Here is a 19,024-nt window from a genome sequence, read left to right as displayed (position 1 = left end):
CACAAGCCCTGCCATCCTATTTCCCCTATAAAAGGCCGGTTAACAGCAGTTAACAAGCTTCTATGGGTCCCTACAGCACCTCCATATTCTATCTATTTCATACCAAAGTGTGGCATGCTTTATTGGATGGCTTATCATGAAGCCATTCTCTTCAACAAGCATTGATTTTAAAGTAGAATAACTCCAAAATACTGTGGTGTATTGAGTATGAAGAATTAAGCTACGTAACTCTGTATCGCTGTACAGCCAAAATGCACAATATGCTCTGCAGGGAGTCTTTTTAATCACACTGGTAGAATTACATACAAAAACACATAAGGATTCATTCCAGTTGAGAGATTAGATTTGCAGTAGGCCTCTCCTCAGAGCACACGACATACAGCACACCTGAGCGAAGCTGTTGCTCAGGAACCTTGTTGGAACTAGACTGACTAACTCCTCCCCTGCACCTCACTATGTAGGGGAGACTTTTGAGGTTCTCATTGGCAGGCGGGGTCACATGGGGTTCACTGCTCACAATTAAAGGCACAGTAACAGGAAAAACATATGTACATAAAAGAATAACAAAATTAAATTAGAAAAAATATATTATCAGTCATTATCATTCTCACATAATTAGTACAACTGTAGCATTCTAGTGGGCCCAACACCTTGTGCTGCCAAGCTGCCCGAGACAGTCCAAAACCATAGGACTGCCTCCGGTGCTGGGGCACCACATATATTTGACAGTATTAACAGTGAAACAATTGGATATATGAATATTTCATAAACATACAGTCTTCTTTACCATGTGAATGGATGGGACATATATAAGCACTCACTCATGGATATAGACATTGTAATTTAAATAGTTTGGAATAAATTATCAATCTAATTTGGCTGTGGAGAAAACATTGTGCAAATTATAACTTATGGGCTATATTCTCACTTAGTTTTTCGAGCCTGATTATGGTTAGTAACAAAAATGGAAACGACACACAGAAAAAACACAACTGAGGCCCAAAAACTAAGTGGGAATATATACTGGTACAACTATTCTGCTTTCTTTTTGTATAAATGGTGGTGCGGTGGAATGTGCTCAACCTTCTATAAAAATGACTGACATAGAAACAAATCGTGTCACAGTTTTATAGACAGATAATGGACCTTGCAACACAATTGCTGGCCTGAAGCCAAACTCCCAGCTAGCACAGGCAGAAATCTAGCACAGGAAGTGGAGAGATGCTCTGGCATCGTGTTGGACTGGGATTCATTACAAAAGACTTGTCACCTGCGGTTTTGTTATTGAAAGTTATTAGGTGTGACAGCGGTTAAACAGATTTTATTTATACACAAGGATATAAATTAAGCCTCTCAGCACCTAGCACACTGGCTTTATTGTTAGACCAACATGAATGTTAACTCTGCTAGAGCAACGACTTGGCAATGGAGGCAGCAGGATCCTGGGACTGTATTACTACAGTGAAAGAAGAGCTTAGCAGCCTCTTTAACCTACCCTAACACAACAGGTGAGACTTAAGTCACTCACATGTCAGCTTACCATTAAAATATTAGAGGTGAATGCCACCATTGTCATGACAATGCCACCATCTTGAACGGGGACATAATAATAAAGGTGCTCTTTGAGAAAAGATTAGCTCCATCCCCATCTGATCATTAGTCTTCAGAGGATGGTGTTTAAAGCACAACATTAGTCATCTCTCCTAGAATTGTACAAAATGTGTACTGTGGATTTTTTTAGTCAATTTTGCAGTTTTCTGGTACTAAACAAGCCATACTGTACATTATAATAATAAACACTGAGTGGACCCAAGATCATTGAACTGTGTCAAAGAATGAAGATAACAGGAAGAATATATATATATATATATATATATATATATATATATATATAAAAGTACAAGGATTGGCGTGAGACAGCACCGGGGACCAACCTTCGTGCATGTGAATCACCCAGGCAGCCAGCCTGGTGTTAATGTGTGCAAAGTCCAGGAATCACAGCACCAATAGGTCAAGGATCTTCATAAGCTGGTTTCTTTATTTACCCCAAAAATACAACGTTTCGGCAACAATAGCCTTTATCAAGCATGCTTGATAAAGGCTATTGTTGCCGAAACGTTGTATTTTTGGGGTAAATAAAGAAACCAGCTTATGAAGATCCTTGACCTATTGGTGCTGTGATTCCTGGACTTTGCATATATATAAAAGTAGCTATTTAGTATAATATGGGATAATGCTATGTACCCAAAGTTGACAATATTGAGCTTATTCTAAGGCATTGTCTGCCAAAGGAGATAATCTATCTGGGCAATATAATAAAGGTGGGTCCTGTATGGTAGAAGAAACTTCAAAAAAGGATCCGGGTTTCAACTGCGCAATCCGTGTTCAAAGATTTCACAGTACACGTTGAATTGTGAGACTGTTCATTTACTAAGTCAACAAACAAACGCATTTCGAGACTAGCACTGTCTCTTTCTCAATGTTAAAATGGCATATGCAGGTTAAAAGACACACAGGGTATTTATAGTAGAGAAAAAAGAAAAAAACACTAGAACAAGTGATAGACATGTCTGGGGCATGTTCTTCCTCCAGCTGAAGGATGCATGCTGATGATGTGTGGTGTAGATCCTGACTGACAGCTTCACTTGTAGTGTCCATATGTATAAAGATTATTTTAAAAAAAATGTGTTTCAAAATAAACCATGGTTTGTTGGTTGGAAATGATCGTGGGGTTGGTAGTGTGTTAAAACGGGTCCTGACATTATTTGCACTTGCTCGGACCTTTCCATTTGGGGAAATTCTTAAATTCTTATCCATTTATTGGGAGTAAGTCGTCGGGTTGTCTACTGCAAGTGGACTGGTCCACACGCACATAGGCCGACATTTATCATTGTCTTTAGAATGTTTTTTGTATGTAGAAAAGGCGCAAAAAGGTGCAAACAGGGTTTATTTGCGCCTTTTTTGCACCTTTTGGTTTACACATTTCTGCTGATTTTGAGTTGTAATCCACTGATTTTGGCAATACACGTGATATGGAAGGGTTTTATGAACTGCGCCCTTTTGTGAAAAGGCGCAAAAAAGGTGCAAAGCCACTGAAAACTCTCTAAAACTAGACCAGCCCAGACTTAGCTTAGCTTTTTGGTGTACACCTACAATGATAAGTGCCTGCCATAGTTATTAGTGTGCGGATGGCTAGTCACGATGCTAAGCAATAGTATAGGGATTTGATGCGCTGCAGGGGCACGGAAGCCCCTCATTCAAAAATAAGAAAACAGCACACTATAGAAATATCCCCTGTCAGCATTGAACTTGCTAGACACCCAAAGCCAGCGCAGGCGCACAACATCATGTTTCCGCAGCGCTGCAGTCCCCTTCAGCTCGGAACATGCCTACAATGAATCTGCTACACAGCTTTCTGCCAACGCATGCACATAAGACAAGTTTTCCGCAGCGCTGGAGTCCCCCACAGATCGGGACACTGCTCATGTCCACGATCTGCCTTTTAATCACAGTATGCACATGCGTGAAGTTTCCCGTGCCCCTGCAGCGCATCAAATCCCTTTACTACTGCTTACCATCGTGACTAGCCCTCGGCACAGTAATAACTATGTGCATGTGGACCAGGATAAGAATTTCCTAAAATGGAAATGTCCGAGCAAGTGCAAATAATGTCAGGACCCATTTTAACACACTGCCAACCCCATGATCATTTCCAACCAACAAACCATGGTTTACTTTAAAACGCTTTTTTTTTTCATAATCTTTATACATATGGACACTGCAAGTGAAGCTGTCAGTCAGGATCTACACCACACATCATCAGCATGCGTCCTTCAGCTGGAGGAGGAACATGTCTCAGGCATGTCTATCACTTGTTCTAGTGTTTTTTTCTTTTTTCTCTGCTATAAATACCCTGTGTGTCTTTTAACCTGCATATGCCAGGTTAACATTGTGAAAGAGACAGTGCTAGTCTCGAAACACGTTTGTTTGTTGGCTTAATATATGAACAGTCTCACAATTCAACGTGTACTGTGAAATCTTTGAACACGGATTGCGCCGTTGAAACCCGGATGTTATTTTGAAGTTTCTTCTACCATTGTATCCTTTGATCGGCGTGGGTTCCGCATTGCCGATACCCGGGTGGCTGCACCGTACCTCCACTCTATAAGAAGTGGTTGTGTCTAACACACAACCCGAAATGGTGAGCATAACCGCCTCATTACTGCATTCAGCACTTAGTGTGTTTTACTGTATCAGACGTACTATTCCATTAGAAGCTCTGCTGTCTTTTGCACAGATACAGCCCTCCTGATATCCTATGTGTAATGCCTGACACAGGTTTGCCCTTTTAATTGGCCGGCAACATTGGTATTCACGGTTGCCCTTTAGTTTTAGAATTCAATTCAAAGTTTTCACACTTAGCCATGATAAACTCCCCATTATGTCAATGACATAATGCTGGCCATAAACACTAGATAGCTGCTAGCCAAAGACTGAGGCTGACATCTATTCATTACCCATCCCCGATACACGTGCCCTCTAAAGCACCATTCCACCATGCGGAAGCCACTTCAATATTATCCACTAAGCAAGGCAAACAATGATGAGGATTTAATATCATGAAACCCACACTTTTTTCTCAGGGTGTGAGACACAATTTTGGTGAATTGCCTGTGTACCACAATTGTGTCTCACATGTGCCAGAAAATCAGACTAAAACCCACAATTAGCATTAGGGTTTCTCAAAAGGGGACATGTCCTCATTGAGGTTTACAAATCCATCAGATTTACCATTTTAACATCTGTTTAGAATGAGCATAAGTTTCCTTGTTGAAGATTGTTGCAAAATGTAGGGGAAATTACCATTATATTTTTCAATAGATTTTTCTTTTTTTTTTTCTGTTATTTTATTGCCATTAATTTTCAGCTCATGTATCTTTTTTTTTCTCCTTTTAATTTATGTCATTCAGCTTACATCAGATCACTTGTATAATACATAGTAGTAGTGCAGAGAATTGTGCCTAAGGGTATGTTCAAACTATGGAATTTCTAAGCGGAATTCAACTCAGGAATGGTCCATTCGGACGTTGGGCCCGGCACGGGGAAAGGGCCTGCCGTGGCAGCTAGGTCTGTGCGGCTCCATTGTTACTGTTATTCCGCTCCCAGACTGCCACTGTAGCGGCAGCCTGGCTGCCTGGGAGAGGCACATAGGTCACGCCCTACGGTGACGTGAACCTTACGTCTAAGCGCAGCAGCGACGGGGTTCACTGCTGTCGCCGAAGACCAGTGTGCCTGCCCTGCTTGTCCTCAGTGTACAGGGCCTTGCTTGTCCTCAGTGCCCAGAGCCCTCCTTGTCCTCAGTGTACAGAGGCCTGCTTGTCCTCAGTGTACAGGCCCTGCTTGTCCTCAGTATATAGAGCCCTGCTTGTCCTCAGGGAACAGAGCCCTGCTTATCCTCAGGCAACAAAGCTCTGCTTGTCCTCAGGCAACAAAGCTCTGCTTGTCCTCAGGCAACAGAGCCCTGCTTATCCTCGTGTACAGAACCACGCTTGTCCTCAATGTACAGAGCTCTGCTTGCTCAGTGCACAGAGCCCTGCTTATCCTCGGTGTACAGAGCCCTGCTTGTCTTCGATGTACAGAGCCCTGCTTGTCCTCGGTGTACAGAGCCCCGCTTGTCCTCGGTGTACAGAGCCCTGCTTGTCCTCTGTGTACAGAGCCCTGCTTGTCCTCAGTGTACAGAGCCCTGCTTGTCCTCAGTGCCCAGAGCCCTGCTTGTCCTCAGTGTACAGAGCCCTGCTTGTCCTCAGTGTACAGAGCCCCGCTTGTCCTCAGTGTACAGAGCCCTGTTTGTCCTCAGTGCACAGAGCCCTGCTTATCCTCAGTGTACAGAGTCCTGCTTGTCCTCAGTGTACAGAGCCCTGCTTGTCCTCAGTGTACAGGGCCCTGCTTGTCCTTAGTGTACAGAGCCCTGCTTGTCCTCAGTGTACAGAGCCCCGCTTGTCCTCAGTGTACAGAGCCCTGCTTTTCTTCAGTGTACAGGGCCCTGCTTGGCCTCAGTGTACAGGGCCCTGCTTGTCCTCAGTACACAGAGCTCTGCTTGTCCTCAGTGAACAGAGCGCTGCTTGTCCTCAGTGTACAGAGCCCGCTTTTCCTCAGTGTACAGGGTCCCGCTTGTACTCAGTGTACAGACCCGTGCTTGTCCTCAGTGTACAGGGCCCTGCTTGTCCTCAGTGTACAGAGCCCTGCTTGTCCTCAGTGTACAGAGTCCTGCTTGTCCTCAGTGAACAGAGCCCTGCTTGTCCTCAGTTTACAGAGTCCTGCTTGTCCTCAGTGTACAGAGCCCTGCTTGTCCTCAGTGTACAGGGCCCTGCTTGTACTTAGTGTACAGAGCCCTGTTTGTCCTCAGTGTACAGAGCCCTGCTTGTACTTAGTGTACAGAGCCCTGCTTGTCCTCAGTGTACAGAGCCCTGCTTGTCCTTAGTGTACAGAGCCCTGCTTGTCCTCAGTGTACAGAGCCCTGCTTGTCCTCAGTGTACAGAGCCCTGCTTTTCTTCAGTGTACAGGGCCTCGCTTGGCCTCAGTGTACAGGGCCCTGCTTGTCCTCAGTACACAGAGCTCTGCTTGTCCTCAGTGTACAGAGCCCTGCTTGTCCTCAGTGTACAGGGCCCTGCTTGTCCTCAGTGTACAGAGCCCTGCTTGTCCTCAGTGTACAGAGTCCTGCTTGTCCTCAGTGTACAGAGCCCTGCTTGTCCTCAGTGTACAGAGTCCTGCTTGTCCTCAGTGTACAGAGCCCTGCTTGTCCTCAGTGTACAGAGCCCTGCTTGTACTTAGTGTACAGAGCCCTGCTTGTCCTCAGTGTACAGAGCCCTGCTTGTCCTCAGTGTACAGAGCCCTGCTTTTCTTCAGTGTACAGGGCCCCGCTTGGCCTCAGTGTACAGAGCGCTGCTTGTCCTCAGCGTACAGGGCCCTGCTTGTCCTCAGTGTACAGAGCCCGCTTTTCCTCAGTGTACAGGGTCCTGCTTGTACTCAGTGTACAGACCCGTGCTTGTCCTCAGTGTACAGGGCCCTGCTTGTCCTCAGTGTACAGAGCCCTGCTTGTCCTCAGTGTACAGAGCCCTGTTTGTCCTCAGTGCACAGAGCCCTGCTTATCCTCAGTGTACAGAGTCCTGCTTGTCCTCAGTGTACAGAGCCCTGCTTGTCCTCAGTGTACAGAGCCCTGTTTGTCCTCAGTGTACAGAGCCCTGCTTGTACTTAGTGTACAGAGCCCTGCTTGTCCTTAGTGTACAGAGCCCTGCTTGTCCTCAGTGTACAGAGCCCTGCTTGTCCTCAGTGTACAGAGCCCTGCTTTTCTTCAGTGTACAGGGCCCCGCTTGGCCTCAGTGTACAGGGCCCTGCTTGTCCTCAGTACACAGAGCTCTGCTTGTCCTCAGTGAACAGAGCGCTGCTTGTCCTCAGTGTACAGGGCCCTGCTTGTCCTCAGTGTACAGAGCCCGTTTTTCCTCAGTATACAAGGTCCCGCTTGTACTCAGTGTACAGACGTGTGCTTGTCCTCAGTGTACAGAGCCCTGCTTGTCCTCAGTGTACAGAGTCCTGCTTGTCCTCAGTGTACAGAGCCCTGCTTGTCCTCAGTGTACAGAGTCCTGCTTGTCCTCAGTGTACAGAGCCCTGCTTGTCCTCAGTGTACAGGGCCCTGCTTGTACTTAGTGTAGAGAGCCCTGTTTGTCCTCAGTGTACAGAGCCCTGCTTGTACTTAGTGTACAGAGCCCTGCTTGTCCTCAGTGTACAGAGCCCTGCTTGTCCTTAGTGTACAGAGCCCTGCTTGTCCTCAGTGTACAGAGCCCTGCTTGTCCTCAGTGTACAGAGCCCTGCTTTTCTTCAGTGTACAGGGCCCCGCTTGGCCTCAGTGTACAGGGCCCTGCTTGTCCTCAGTACACAGAGCTCTGCTTGTCCTCAGTGTACAGAGCCCTGCTTGTCCTCAGTGTACAGGGCCCTGCTTGTCCTCAGTGTACAGAGCCCTGCTTGTCCTCAGTGTACAGAGTCCTGCTTGTCCTCAGTGTACAGAGCCCTGCTTGTCCTCAGTGTACAGAGTCCTGCTTGTCCTCAGTGTACAGAGCCCTGCTTGTCCTCAGTGTACAGAGCCCTGCTTGTACTTAGTGTACAGAGCCCTGCTTGTCCTCAGTGTACAGAGCCCTGCTTGTCCTCAGTGTACAGAGCCCTGCTTTTCTTCAGTGTACAGGGCCCCGCTTGGCCTCAGTGTACAGGGCCCTGCTTGTCCTCAGTACACAGAGCTCTGCTTGTCCTCAGTGAACAGAGCGCTGCTTGTCCTCAGTGTACAGGGCCCTGCTTGTCCTCAGTGTACAGAGCCCGCTTTTCCTCAGTGTACAGGGTCCCGCTTGTACTCAGTGTACAGACCCGTGCTTGTCCTCAGTGTACAGGGCCCTGCTTGTCCTCAGTGTACAGAGCCCTGCTTGTCCTCAGTGTACAGAGCCCTGTTTGTCCTCAGTGCACAGAGCCCTGCTTATCCTCAGTGTACAGAGTCCTGCTTGTCCTCAGTGTACAGAGCCCTGCTTGTCCTCAGTGTACAGAGCCCTGTTTGTCCTCAGTGTACAGAGCCCTGCTTGTACTTAGTGTACAGAGCCCTGCTTGTCCTCAGTGTACAGAGCCCTGCTTGTCCTTAGTGTACAGAGCCCTGCTTGTCCTCAGTGTACAGAGCCCTGCTTGTCCTCAGTGTACAGAGCCCTGCTTTTCTTCAGTGTACAGGGCCCCGCTTGGCCTCAGTGTACAGGGCCCTGCTTGTCCTCAGTACACAGAGCTCTGCTTGTCGTCAGTGAACAGAGCGCTGCTTGTCCTCAGCGTACAGGGCCCTGCTTGTCCTCAGTGTACAGAGCCCGTTTTTTCCTCAGTATACAAGGTCCCGCTTGTACTCAGTGTACAGACGTGTGCTTGTCCTCAGTGTACAGGGCCCTGCTTGTCCTCAGTGCCCAGAGCCCTGCTTGTCCTCAGTGTACAGAGCCCTGCTTGTCTTCAGTGTACAGAGCCCCACTTGTCCTCAGTGCCCAGAGCCCTGCTTGTCCTCAGGCAACAAAGCTCTGCTTGTCCTCAGGCAACAGAGCCCTGCTTATCCTCAGTGTACAGAACCACGCTTGTCCTCAGTGTACAGAGCTCCGCTTGCTCAGTGCACAGAGCCCTGCTTATCCTCGGTGTACAGAGCCCTGCTTGTCTTCGATGTACAGAGCCCTGCTTGTCCTCAATGTACAGAGCCCTGCTTGTCCTCGGTGTTCAGAGCCCTGCTTGTCCTCTGTGTACAGAGCCCTGCTTGTCCTCGGTGTACAGAGCCCTGCTTGTCCTCAGTGCCCAGAGCCCTGCTTGTCCTCAGTGTACAGAGCCTTGCTTGTCCTCAGTGTACAGAGCCTTGCTTGTCCTCAGTGTACAGAGCCTTGCTTGTCCTCAGTGTACAGAGCCTTGCTTGTCCTCAGTGTACAGATCCCTGCTTGTCCTCAGTGTACAGAGCACTGTTTGTCCTCAGTGCACAGAGCCCTGCTTGTCCTCAGTGTACAGAGTCCTGCTTGTCCTCAGTGTACAGAGCCCTGCTTGTCCTCAGTGTACAGGGCCCTGCTTGTACTAAGTGTACAGAGCCCTGTTTGTCCTCAGTGTACAAAGCCCTGTTTGTCCTCAGTGCACAGAGCCCTGCTTGTCCTCAGTGTACAGAGTCCTGCTTGTCCTCAGTGTACAGAGCCCTGCTTTACCTCAGTGTACAGGGCCCTGCTTGTACTAAGTGTACAGAGCCCTGTTTGTCCTCAGTGTACAAAGCCCTGCTTGTACTTAGTGTACAGAGCCCTGCTTGTCCTCAGTGTACAGAGCCCTGCTTGTCCTCAGTGTACAGAGCCCTGCTTGTCCTCAGTGTACAGACCCCTGCTTGTCCTCAGTGTACAGAGCCCTGCTTTTCTTCAGTGTACAGGGCCCCGCTTGGCCTCAGTGTACAGGGCCCTGCTTGTCCTCAGTGCACAGAGCCCTGCTTGTCCTCAGTGTACAGGGCCCCGCTTGGCCTCAGTGTACAGGGCCCTGCTTGTCCTCAGTGCACAGAGCCCTGCTTGTCCTCAGTGAACAGAGCACTGCTTGTCCTCAGTGTACAGGGCCCAGCTTGTCCTCAGTGTACAGAGCCCCACTTGTCCTCAGTGTACAGGGCCCCGCTTGTACTCAGTGTACAGACCCATGCTTGTCCTCAGTGCACAGAGCTCTGCTTTCCTCAGTGTACAGGGCCCTGCTTGTACTAAGTGTACAGAGCCCTGTTTGTCCTCAGTGTACAGAGCCCTGCTTGTACTTAGTGTACAGAGCCCTGCTTGTCCTCAGTGTACAGAGCCCTGCTTGTCCTTAGTGTACAGAGCCCTGCTTGTCCTCAGTGAACAGAGCCCTGCTTGTCCTCAGTGTACAGGGCCCTGCTTGTCCTCAGTGTACAGAGCCCCGCTTGTCCTCAGTGTACAGGGCCCCGCTTGTACTCAGTGAACAGACCCATGCTTGTCCTCAGTGCACAGAGCCCCGCTTGTCTTCAATGTACAGAGCCCTGCTTGTCCTCAGTGTACAGAGCCCTGCTTGTCCTTAGTGTACAGAGCCCTGCTTGTCCTCAGTGTACAGACCCCTGCTTGTCCTCAGTTTACAGAGCCCTGCTTTTCTTCAGTGTACAGGGCCCCGCTTGGCCTCAGTGTACAGGGCCCTGCTTGTCCTCAGTGCACAGAGCCCTGCTTGTCCTCAGTGAACAGAGCACTGCTTGTCCTCAGTGTACAGGGCCCTGCTTGTCCTCAGTGTACAGACCCATGCTTGTCCTCAGTGCACAGAGCCCTGCTTGTCCTCAGTGAACAGAGCACTGCTTGTTCTCAGTGTACAGGGCCCTGCTTGTCCTCAGTGCACAGAGCCCTGCTTGTCCTCAGTGTACAGGGCCCTGCTTGTACTAAGTGTACAGAGCCCTGTTTGTCCTCAGTGTACAGAGCCCTGCTTGTACTTAGTGTACAGAGCCCTGCTTGTCCTCAGTGTACAGAGCCCTGCTTGTCCTCAGTGTACAGAGCCCTGCTTGTCCTTAGTGTACAGAGCCCTGCTTGTCCTCAGTGTACAGGGCCCCGCTTGTACTCAGTGAACAGACCCATGCTTGTCCTCAGTGCACAGAGCCCCGCTTGTCTTCAATGTACAGAGCCCTGCTTGTCCTCATTGTACATAACCCTGCTTGTCCTCAGTGTACATAACCCTGCCAAAGAAGTGCCCTGATCTCTCTGCCGGTTTTCCCAGTCTGCTTCTACAAGACAGTCTACCTCACTGCAGATCCCTCCAGAAATACTCTGTGCTGCTATGCTCTTTCTGTAATAAATCTAAATAAATCACCCAAGCAGGGGGCAAAAAAAGGCAAAAAAAAAAACTCCAGGTAAAGTGTGTGGCTTATGAATGGACTTGTTGCTATTTTGCTCACTATATAATGGCACAGTCAGAGATATGAGTTATATGTCTGACTGTGCCATCATGTAGTGAGCAGTAAAAGGCAGGTAGAAAATAGTGACTGAAGGCGTAGACATTAGAATGAGCCAACCGGAGTCAGCTAGTTACTCCAGTCAGCTAATTTTTGCCCTGTATCCTGTTTTGTGACCGGACTGAAAACTGTAGTATACCACGGATTTCAGTCCGGTCACAAAACCGGATAACCAGTCACTATCTGTCTCCAGTTGGCTCATTCAAATGAATTAGATGGGGGCCAGGTCCGGCTGGAATACGGAAGTGCCCAGTTTTTCACATTTCCCAGCCGGATCCACTCCCCGTATGACATAAATGTGGTGTGAATGCATACCGAGACAGACTGTCTTCCTCACTACAATCCCGCCAGAAAGACTCTGTGCTGCTGGGAAGCCTACGCCTTCAGTCACTATTTTCTACCTGCTTTCCACCGTGAAAATTTCTTTTTAAAATAAGTTAATAAATGTGAATAAGCCACGTCTGTGATATAAGTTTAAATCATCCCCCCATTCACATTTTAAAAATAAAATAATGTAAACAAAAATAAACATAAACATATTTGGTATCGCTGCATGCGGAAATATCAGATCTGTTCAAATATAACATATTGAAACCGGTGCAGTGAATGGGGTAAATGTAAAAAAACACCAAATTATCCTGCACAGTGAATGCCGTTAAAAAACAACAACAAAAAAACGCTAATTTCGGTTCAAAATGTAGAATAAAAACGATAGAAAGGTAGCATGAATCCCAATAATGGTACCAATAAAAAGTACAGCTTGTTCTGCAAAAAAATAAGCCCTCACACAGTTGAATTGGATGAAAAATCTAAAAGGTATGGCTGTGAGAACATGGCAACACAAAAAAGGGAAAAAAGGGATTTTGTTGAGAAAGGAAAAAGAACCTAAAAAAGCTATATAAATTGGGTATCGCCATAATCATAGCGACTCACAGAATAAAAAATAATAATTTTTACCATATAGTAAATGCCATTAAAAAATAATTGCAGCCAGCTTCAGCAATTAAGGTGAGTGGAGGCTGGCGCTAAGTTGGACTGGGTATCACAGAGATTCCAAGTTGGCATAAAAAGGAGGAGGATAGTTCAGTGTTTTTAAGTGCTTGGTCTAGTTAAGGTGATTGGCATTGCCATCCCTCAAAGTACACATAGCCTCAAGTGCACTGCACCCCCTATTCCTTTCTATGGCAAATATTCATATACACACTGACCGGCATTTATCATTGTAGGTGTAAGTGAAGCATTTTTCTACACCTTTTTTTGTGTGTAGGAGCACTAAATTTATTAAATGGTCACAGAGCATTTGATAAATTTTGTGCAGGTCACATTTTTTTGAAATTTCTCTCTTCACATATACCAAAAAGCTAAGTTAAGTCTGGGCTGGTGAAGTTTTAGAGACTTTTCAGTGGCTTTGCGCCTTTTTTACGCCTTTTCACCAAAAGGCGCAGTACATAAAACCCGTCCATATCACGTGTATTGCCAAAATCAGTGGATTGCAACTCAAAATTTGCAGAAATATGTAAACCAAAAGGCGCAAAAAAGGCGCAAATAAACCCTGTTTTGCGCCTTTTCTAGACACAAAAAACAGTATAAAGGCAATGATAAATGTCGGCCACTGGGCGGGAATAGGGGTAGGGCAGAGGTGGGTCCAGGGTAGAGTCTCGCTGGGGGCCCTTGCTTTATTTGGTAAGTCCGTCCCTGTCTCTGTTGTTTTAAGCTGTGGCTGTGCTTGGAGATGGAGATGGAGATGGGGTCACATCTCAGTTGCTGGAGACACAAGCACCTATAAATAAAAAATAAAAAAAAAGGATTTATATGGCCTGTGGTGTCTCCACACCAAGTGACACAAGCCTCCATCTTTCCTCTATTCCAGAATTTAAGTTGTGAGGTAAAGATGCATCATGGGATGCATGTGAGAGATTTGGGTTCAATGTGCTAAAATTTGAGATGCATATAAATGTGAAGGGTTTTACACAGTGGGGAACAAAACAACATGAGAAATGCAAACCCACAGTACTCATAAATTCCCCCAATTAATTTCTCATTGCTCAGTAGTGTATGCATAGGAGCAGGGACTCCTGTCATTTTGAAGCTGACAAGGAAGAAAACAGAGAGGGAGGGAAGGGAGCAGTCACATGACCTGTGACATGCTGACCACTGCAGACTCTGACGTGAGCTTTTACCAGTGATTACCATTGAAGGGGTAGAAAAGATGATCATGTAAATTGCCATGAACAGCTGGGAGCACAAAGAAACAGTGTTTCAGATTGCGGAGGGGGGGGGGGGGCAAGGGGGCATGTGAGTTAGTATTCCCCACATTAGATTTATTTTTTTATAATTAGTGTGTTTGGGTGGAATCCCTCCTAAAGTTCTTTTGAGCAGATTCTTCATACCTCTTGTTTGTATTGTAATTTATTTAGTTAATCTGTTTTGTCTGGTTTTGCCAGCACTATATATTACAGTATTGTACAGATGCCACACAACATATTGGCACTATATAAATAAAGAATATCAATATCATTAACATAAAGAGGATCCTGCATAAGCATTACTTTGCCTTTCCCTTCTATAATACTGTATATAGGAAGAATAGGGACGGTGGCGCTAAAATTCCTGTACACAAATTTCTATTACTTTTCTATTAAATTTTTATGTTTCCTACCTACCGTATTTTTCGCCGTATAAGACGCACTTTTTCTTCCCCAAAACTGGGGGGAAAAAGTCGGTGCGTCTTATACGGCGAATACACCCCTATCGCGGCGGTCCCTGTGGCCATCAACGGCCGGGACCCGCGGCTAATACAGGACACCACCGATCGCGGAGATGCCCTGTATTAACCCTTCAGACGCGGCGATCAAAGCTGACCGCCGCGTCTGAAGGGAAAGTGACACTAACCCGGCTGTTCAGTCGGGCTGTTCGGGACCGCCGCGATTTCACCGCGGCGGTCCCGAACAGCCCGACAGAATAGCCGGGTTAGTGCTTACAGGACACCGGGGGGGACCTTACCTGCCTCCTCGGTGTCTTCTCCGTTCAGGGATCCCCTGTATGCCGGCACTCTCCTTCCTCGCCGTCGCGTACGTGCGTCGGAGTGCGTAACGACGTGATGGCGGCGACGGAGAGCGAGGATACCCGGCCGGCAGCAGAGACATTCCAGAGCGACGGGGACACGGCGACAACGATGGAGCGACATCCAGGGAAGCGATGACGGGTCCGGAGCGGCGGGGACACGTGAGTATTACCTCCTCCTGCAGTGGTCTTCAATCTGCGGACCTCCAGATGTTGCAAAACTACAACTCCCAGCATGCCCGGACAGCCAACGGCTGTCCGGGCATGCTGGAAGTTGTAGTTTTGCAACATCTGGAGGTCCACAGGTTGAAGACCACTATTGGGTTCAAAATCTTTATTTTTTTAGATTTTACCCCTAAAAATTGGGTGCGTCTTATACGCCGGTACGTCCTATATGACGAAAAATACGGTATATGAATATTTGCTTAATTATAACAACTCAATATTTTGAGTGAAACACATTATAAAATGTTTCATATTCTTTCTCCATGTAAAGACAATTACCTGTGCAGTGGATGATAAGAGGAAATACATTAGAGAAATGTGCAGATCATTTATCTTTAGTTAAAAGAATGGAAAAATCAATACTCCAGGGTCCAGAAATTGTGGAACCCTTTTCATATTGCTTGTGAGAAATACAACAGTGACCTCTAATAAAGTTAATATTTAACATGTTTATTTTACTGAATTAGTACTGAATTTAACTCAATCGATACTGAGGTCACAAAGTGTTCTATATGGGACTTCAGAAGCATAGACATAAAGTTTTCCAATGCAAAAAAAAGAACAAATTTTATAAAATGTTTGTTATTTTTGTTAAGAAATGCCACCAGTTTTGTGTGTTTTGCTTGAATGACCTTACATGATAATGATTTAATAGTTGATGGCAATTGAATATGATAATATAAGTTGTTTACCTGCTGTGGTATAAATAAATCAGATAATCACAAAACATCAGTCAAGCAGCGAGTCAATAAAACTGAAAAAACAATACATCACTGTAAATTGACTACTAAATATAGATGGTGTTCTTAAAGTGTACCTGTCAGATGCCACAAAAATTTTTTTATATTTTACTCTGTACCTAATCAAGACCATGTACATATAATTAAATTTTTATGCCTCTATCACACATATATATTCTAAAAAATACCTCTTTTCTTTAGCTCACAGTGTTAGAAATCCTCTCAGGGGAAGGGGGTGTGTCCCTCCCTTGTGGTGGAGGGAGGTGATTGGTGCGTCTGCTCATGCAGCCTTGTCCATGACTCATCTCTTGTCCATGACTCATCTCTTGTTCATGACTCATGGACAAGCCTGATGCTGCTGCAGGACTTGTCATTGTCCCAGTAGGTATGGGGACCCCTAGTGGTGGGATTTTCAGGAGCCATTTTCTTTATTAAATACCTATTTAACATTTTTCAATCAACTATATTACAAAAGGTCTTTAATTTTCATCAGTAACAACATATAAAAAGTTTTGGGATCTGACAGTGCCCATTTAAGGTCAAGCATTTAAACGTATAGCAATTTATTATGTCCAATGGTTATACTAGTCATTTCTATTTCAATTTAGTTTTATTTTTTTGTTTATTTCTAAATAAATTGTGTGTCTGTCTCCAGAATGCTTTTTCCTATGTTTTTGAAAAAATCATTAATGAAACTTTTGATAAATATATTGAAGGGAATTTACCATTATCATTGATCTCCGCTGCCGCACCCCAGTCTATTGGTGCATGGAGCGAATTCCGCTCCATGCCTGATGACTGGCGATGCCGGCCGCCACGCCCCCTCCATTCACCTCTATGGGAGGAGGCGTGACGGCTATGTACTGGCCGTCACGCCATCTCCCATAGACATGAATGGAGGGGGCGTGGCGAGACGTCATGACCGTGGAAGCTGTAAGCTTCCGTTTTCCGGATGCCGCTGCTGCCGGCCCGGAGATCACGGGGGTCCCCAGCGGTGGGACCCCTGCGATCTAACATCTTAACCCCTATCCTTTGGATAGGGGATAAGATGTTTACAGTGGAGTACCCCTTTAAGGGTACGTTCACACATACAGGATCTGCTGCATATTTTTGCTGCATATTTTCTGCAGCTGATTTTTCTACCCAGGAGGACCTTTAACCCAAATAATGCCCTTTATTCACATTAATTAGTGACATTTCAGTATACTTTTTCAAGCAGTCACAAACGTCACAGATTGATGCGAATAAAGGGCAATATCTGGGTATGAAGTGCTGCCTTGAACTTTATTATTGTGGATCTCTGAGGACCTTGGACCAGTCCCTGTGAGGTGTGCACCCATACTTATCATTGTTTTTTCTGTGCTGTTTAAGAGTGTTTGTTTTGACAACTAGAAATATTACTGATTAATGGTAAATACACTGTTTTAACCCCTTTAACCTCATAACTCTTAAAATTTAGCACCTAAAAATCCATATAAGGGCTTATTTTTTGCGCCACCAATTTTACTTTGTAATGACATCAGTCATTTTACCCAAAAACGCCATTTTGTTAATTTTGGGGGCTTCCGTTTCTACACAGTGCATTTTTCGGTAAAAATGACACCTTCTCTTTATTCTGTAGGTCCATACAATTAAAATGATACCCTACTTATATAGGTTTGACTTTGTCGGACTTCTGGAAAAAATCATAACTACATGCAGGAAAATGTATACGTTTAAAATTGTCATCTTCTGACCCCTATAACTTTTTCCGTGTATGGGGTGGTGTGAGGGATAATATTTTGCGCCGTGATCTGAAGTTTTTAATGGTACCATTTTTGCATTGATAGGACTTATAGATTGCTTTTTATAAATTTTTTCATGATATAAAAAGTGATCAAAAATGCACTATTTTGGACTTTGGAATTTTTTTGCGCATACGCCATTGACCGTGCGGTTTCATTAACGATATATTTTTATCATTCGGATATTTCCGCACGCGGCGATACCACATATGTTTATTTTTATTTACACTGTTTTGTTTTTTTCTGGGAAAAGGGGGGTGATTCAAACTTTTAATAGGGGAGGTGTTAAATGATCTTTATTCCCTTTTTTTTTTTTTTTGCAGTGTTATAGCTCCCATAGGGAGCTATAACACTGCACACACTGATCTTTTACATTGATCAATGGTTTCTCATAGGAAACCATTGATAGAAGATTCTGCCGCTTGATTGCTCATGCCTGGATCACAGGCACTGAGCAGTCATTCGGCGATCGGACAGCGAGGAGGCAGGTAGGGACCCTCCAGCTGTCTTGTAAGCTGTTCGGGATGCCGCGATTTCGCCGCGGCAATCCCGAATAGCTCCCTGAGCTAACCGGCATGGTTTCACTTTCACTTTAGACGCGGCGTTCAACTTTGAACGCCGCGTCTAAAGGGTTAATAGAGCGCGGCACCGCGATCAATGCCGCACGCTATTAGCCACGGGTCCCAGCCGTTGTTATAGATCGGGAGCGGACTCTTGACGTACGTGTACATCATGGGTCCTTAAGAGGTTAAAGGGGTACTCCGGTGGAAAACTTTATTTTTTTTATTTTTTTTTAAATCAACTGGTGCCAGAAAGTTAAACAGATTTGTAAATTACTTCTAGTACAAAATCTTAATCCTTCCATCACTTATTAGCTTCTGAATACTACAGAGGAAATTATTTTCTTTTTGGAACAAAGTGCTCTCTGCTGAGATCACAAGAACTGTCCAGAGCAGCATATGTTTGCTATGGGGATTTTCTCCTACTCTGGACAGTTCTTAAAATGGACAGAGATGTCAGCAGAGAGCACTGTGCTCGTGATGTCAGCAGCATTCAAAAAAAGGGAAAAAAATATAAAATAAATAAAAGTGTAAAAACATTAAGTATAAAAAAAAGTGTAAAAAAAAGTGTAAAAAAAATTAAATTAAAATAAATGTATTAAATAAAAATGTATATTGTGTAGCATCACACGGCGCACATCGGCAGCATATTACGTGCTGCGGATGCCCGCCAACAGTCACAATAATGAGCTCCCTGCTGCAGCTTGGTAGCTTTGTGTGTCATGGGCCAGCCTTAGGTGTTCAGGCGCCCTGTGCGAGCTAACCCTGTGGCGCCCCCCCATAAACGTACACAAAGAGGAAAAAAATCTTTGTGACAAATATTTTTTTTGATTTAATCAGTCCCATGTACCCCTTCACCAGTCCCCTGCCCCCCTTAATAAGATGCAGTATAGTTCCCCACATTAGGTGCAGTATAGCTCCCCACATTAGGTGCAGTATAGCTCCCCATATTAGGTGCAGTATAGTTCCCCACATTAGGTGCAGTATAGCTCCCCACATTAGGTGCAGTATAGCTCCCCACATTAGGTGCAGTATAGCTCCCCACATTAGGTGCAGTATAGCTCCCCACATTAGGTGCAGTATAGCTCCCCACATTAGGTGCAGTATAGTTCCCCACATTAGGTGCAGTATAGTTACCCA

General features: G+C 45.6%; 1 long non-coding RNA gene across 1 annotated transcript in view; it reads left to right on the top strand.

The window, feature by feature from the left end:
• The window catches only part of LOC130272681 (uncharacterized), a 40,840-nt gene that overhangs the window by 673 nt on the left and 21,143 nt on the right, over positions 1-19,024 (top strand). The gene's annotated exons all lie outside the window — the stretch shown is intronic.

The sequence above is a fragment of the Hyla sarda genome, chromosome 5 (genome assembly GCF_029499605.1).
Source record: "Hyla sarda isolate aHylSar1 chromosome 5, aHylSar1.hap1, whole genome shotgun sequence".
NCBI lineage: Eukaryota > Metazoa > Chordata > Amphibia > Anura > Hylidae > Hyla > Hyla sarda.
The sequence above is the reverse complement of the archived record's forward strand: the minus strand, read 5'-3'. Positions and strand labels throughout refer to the sequence as shown.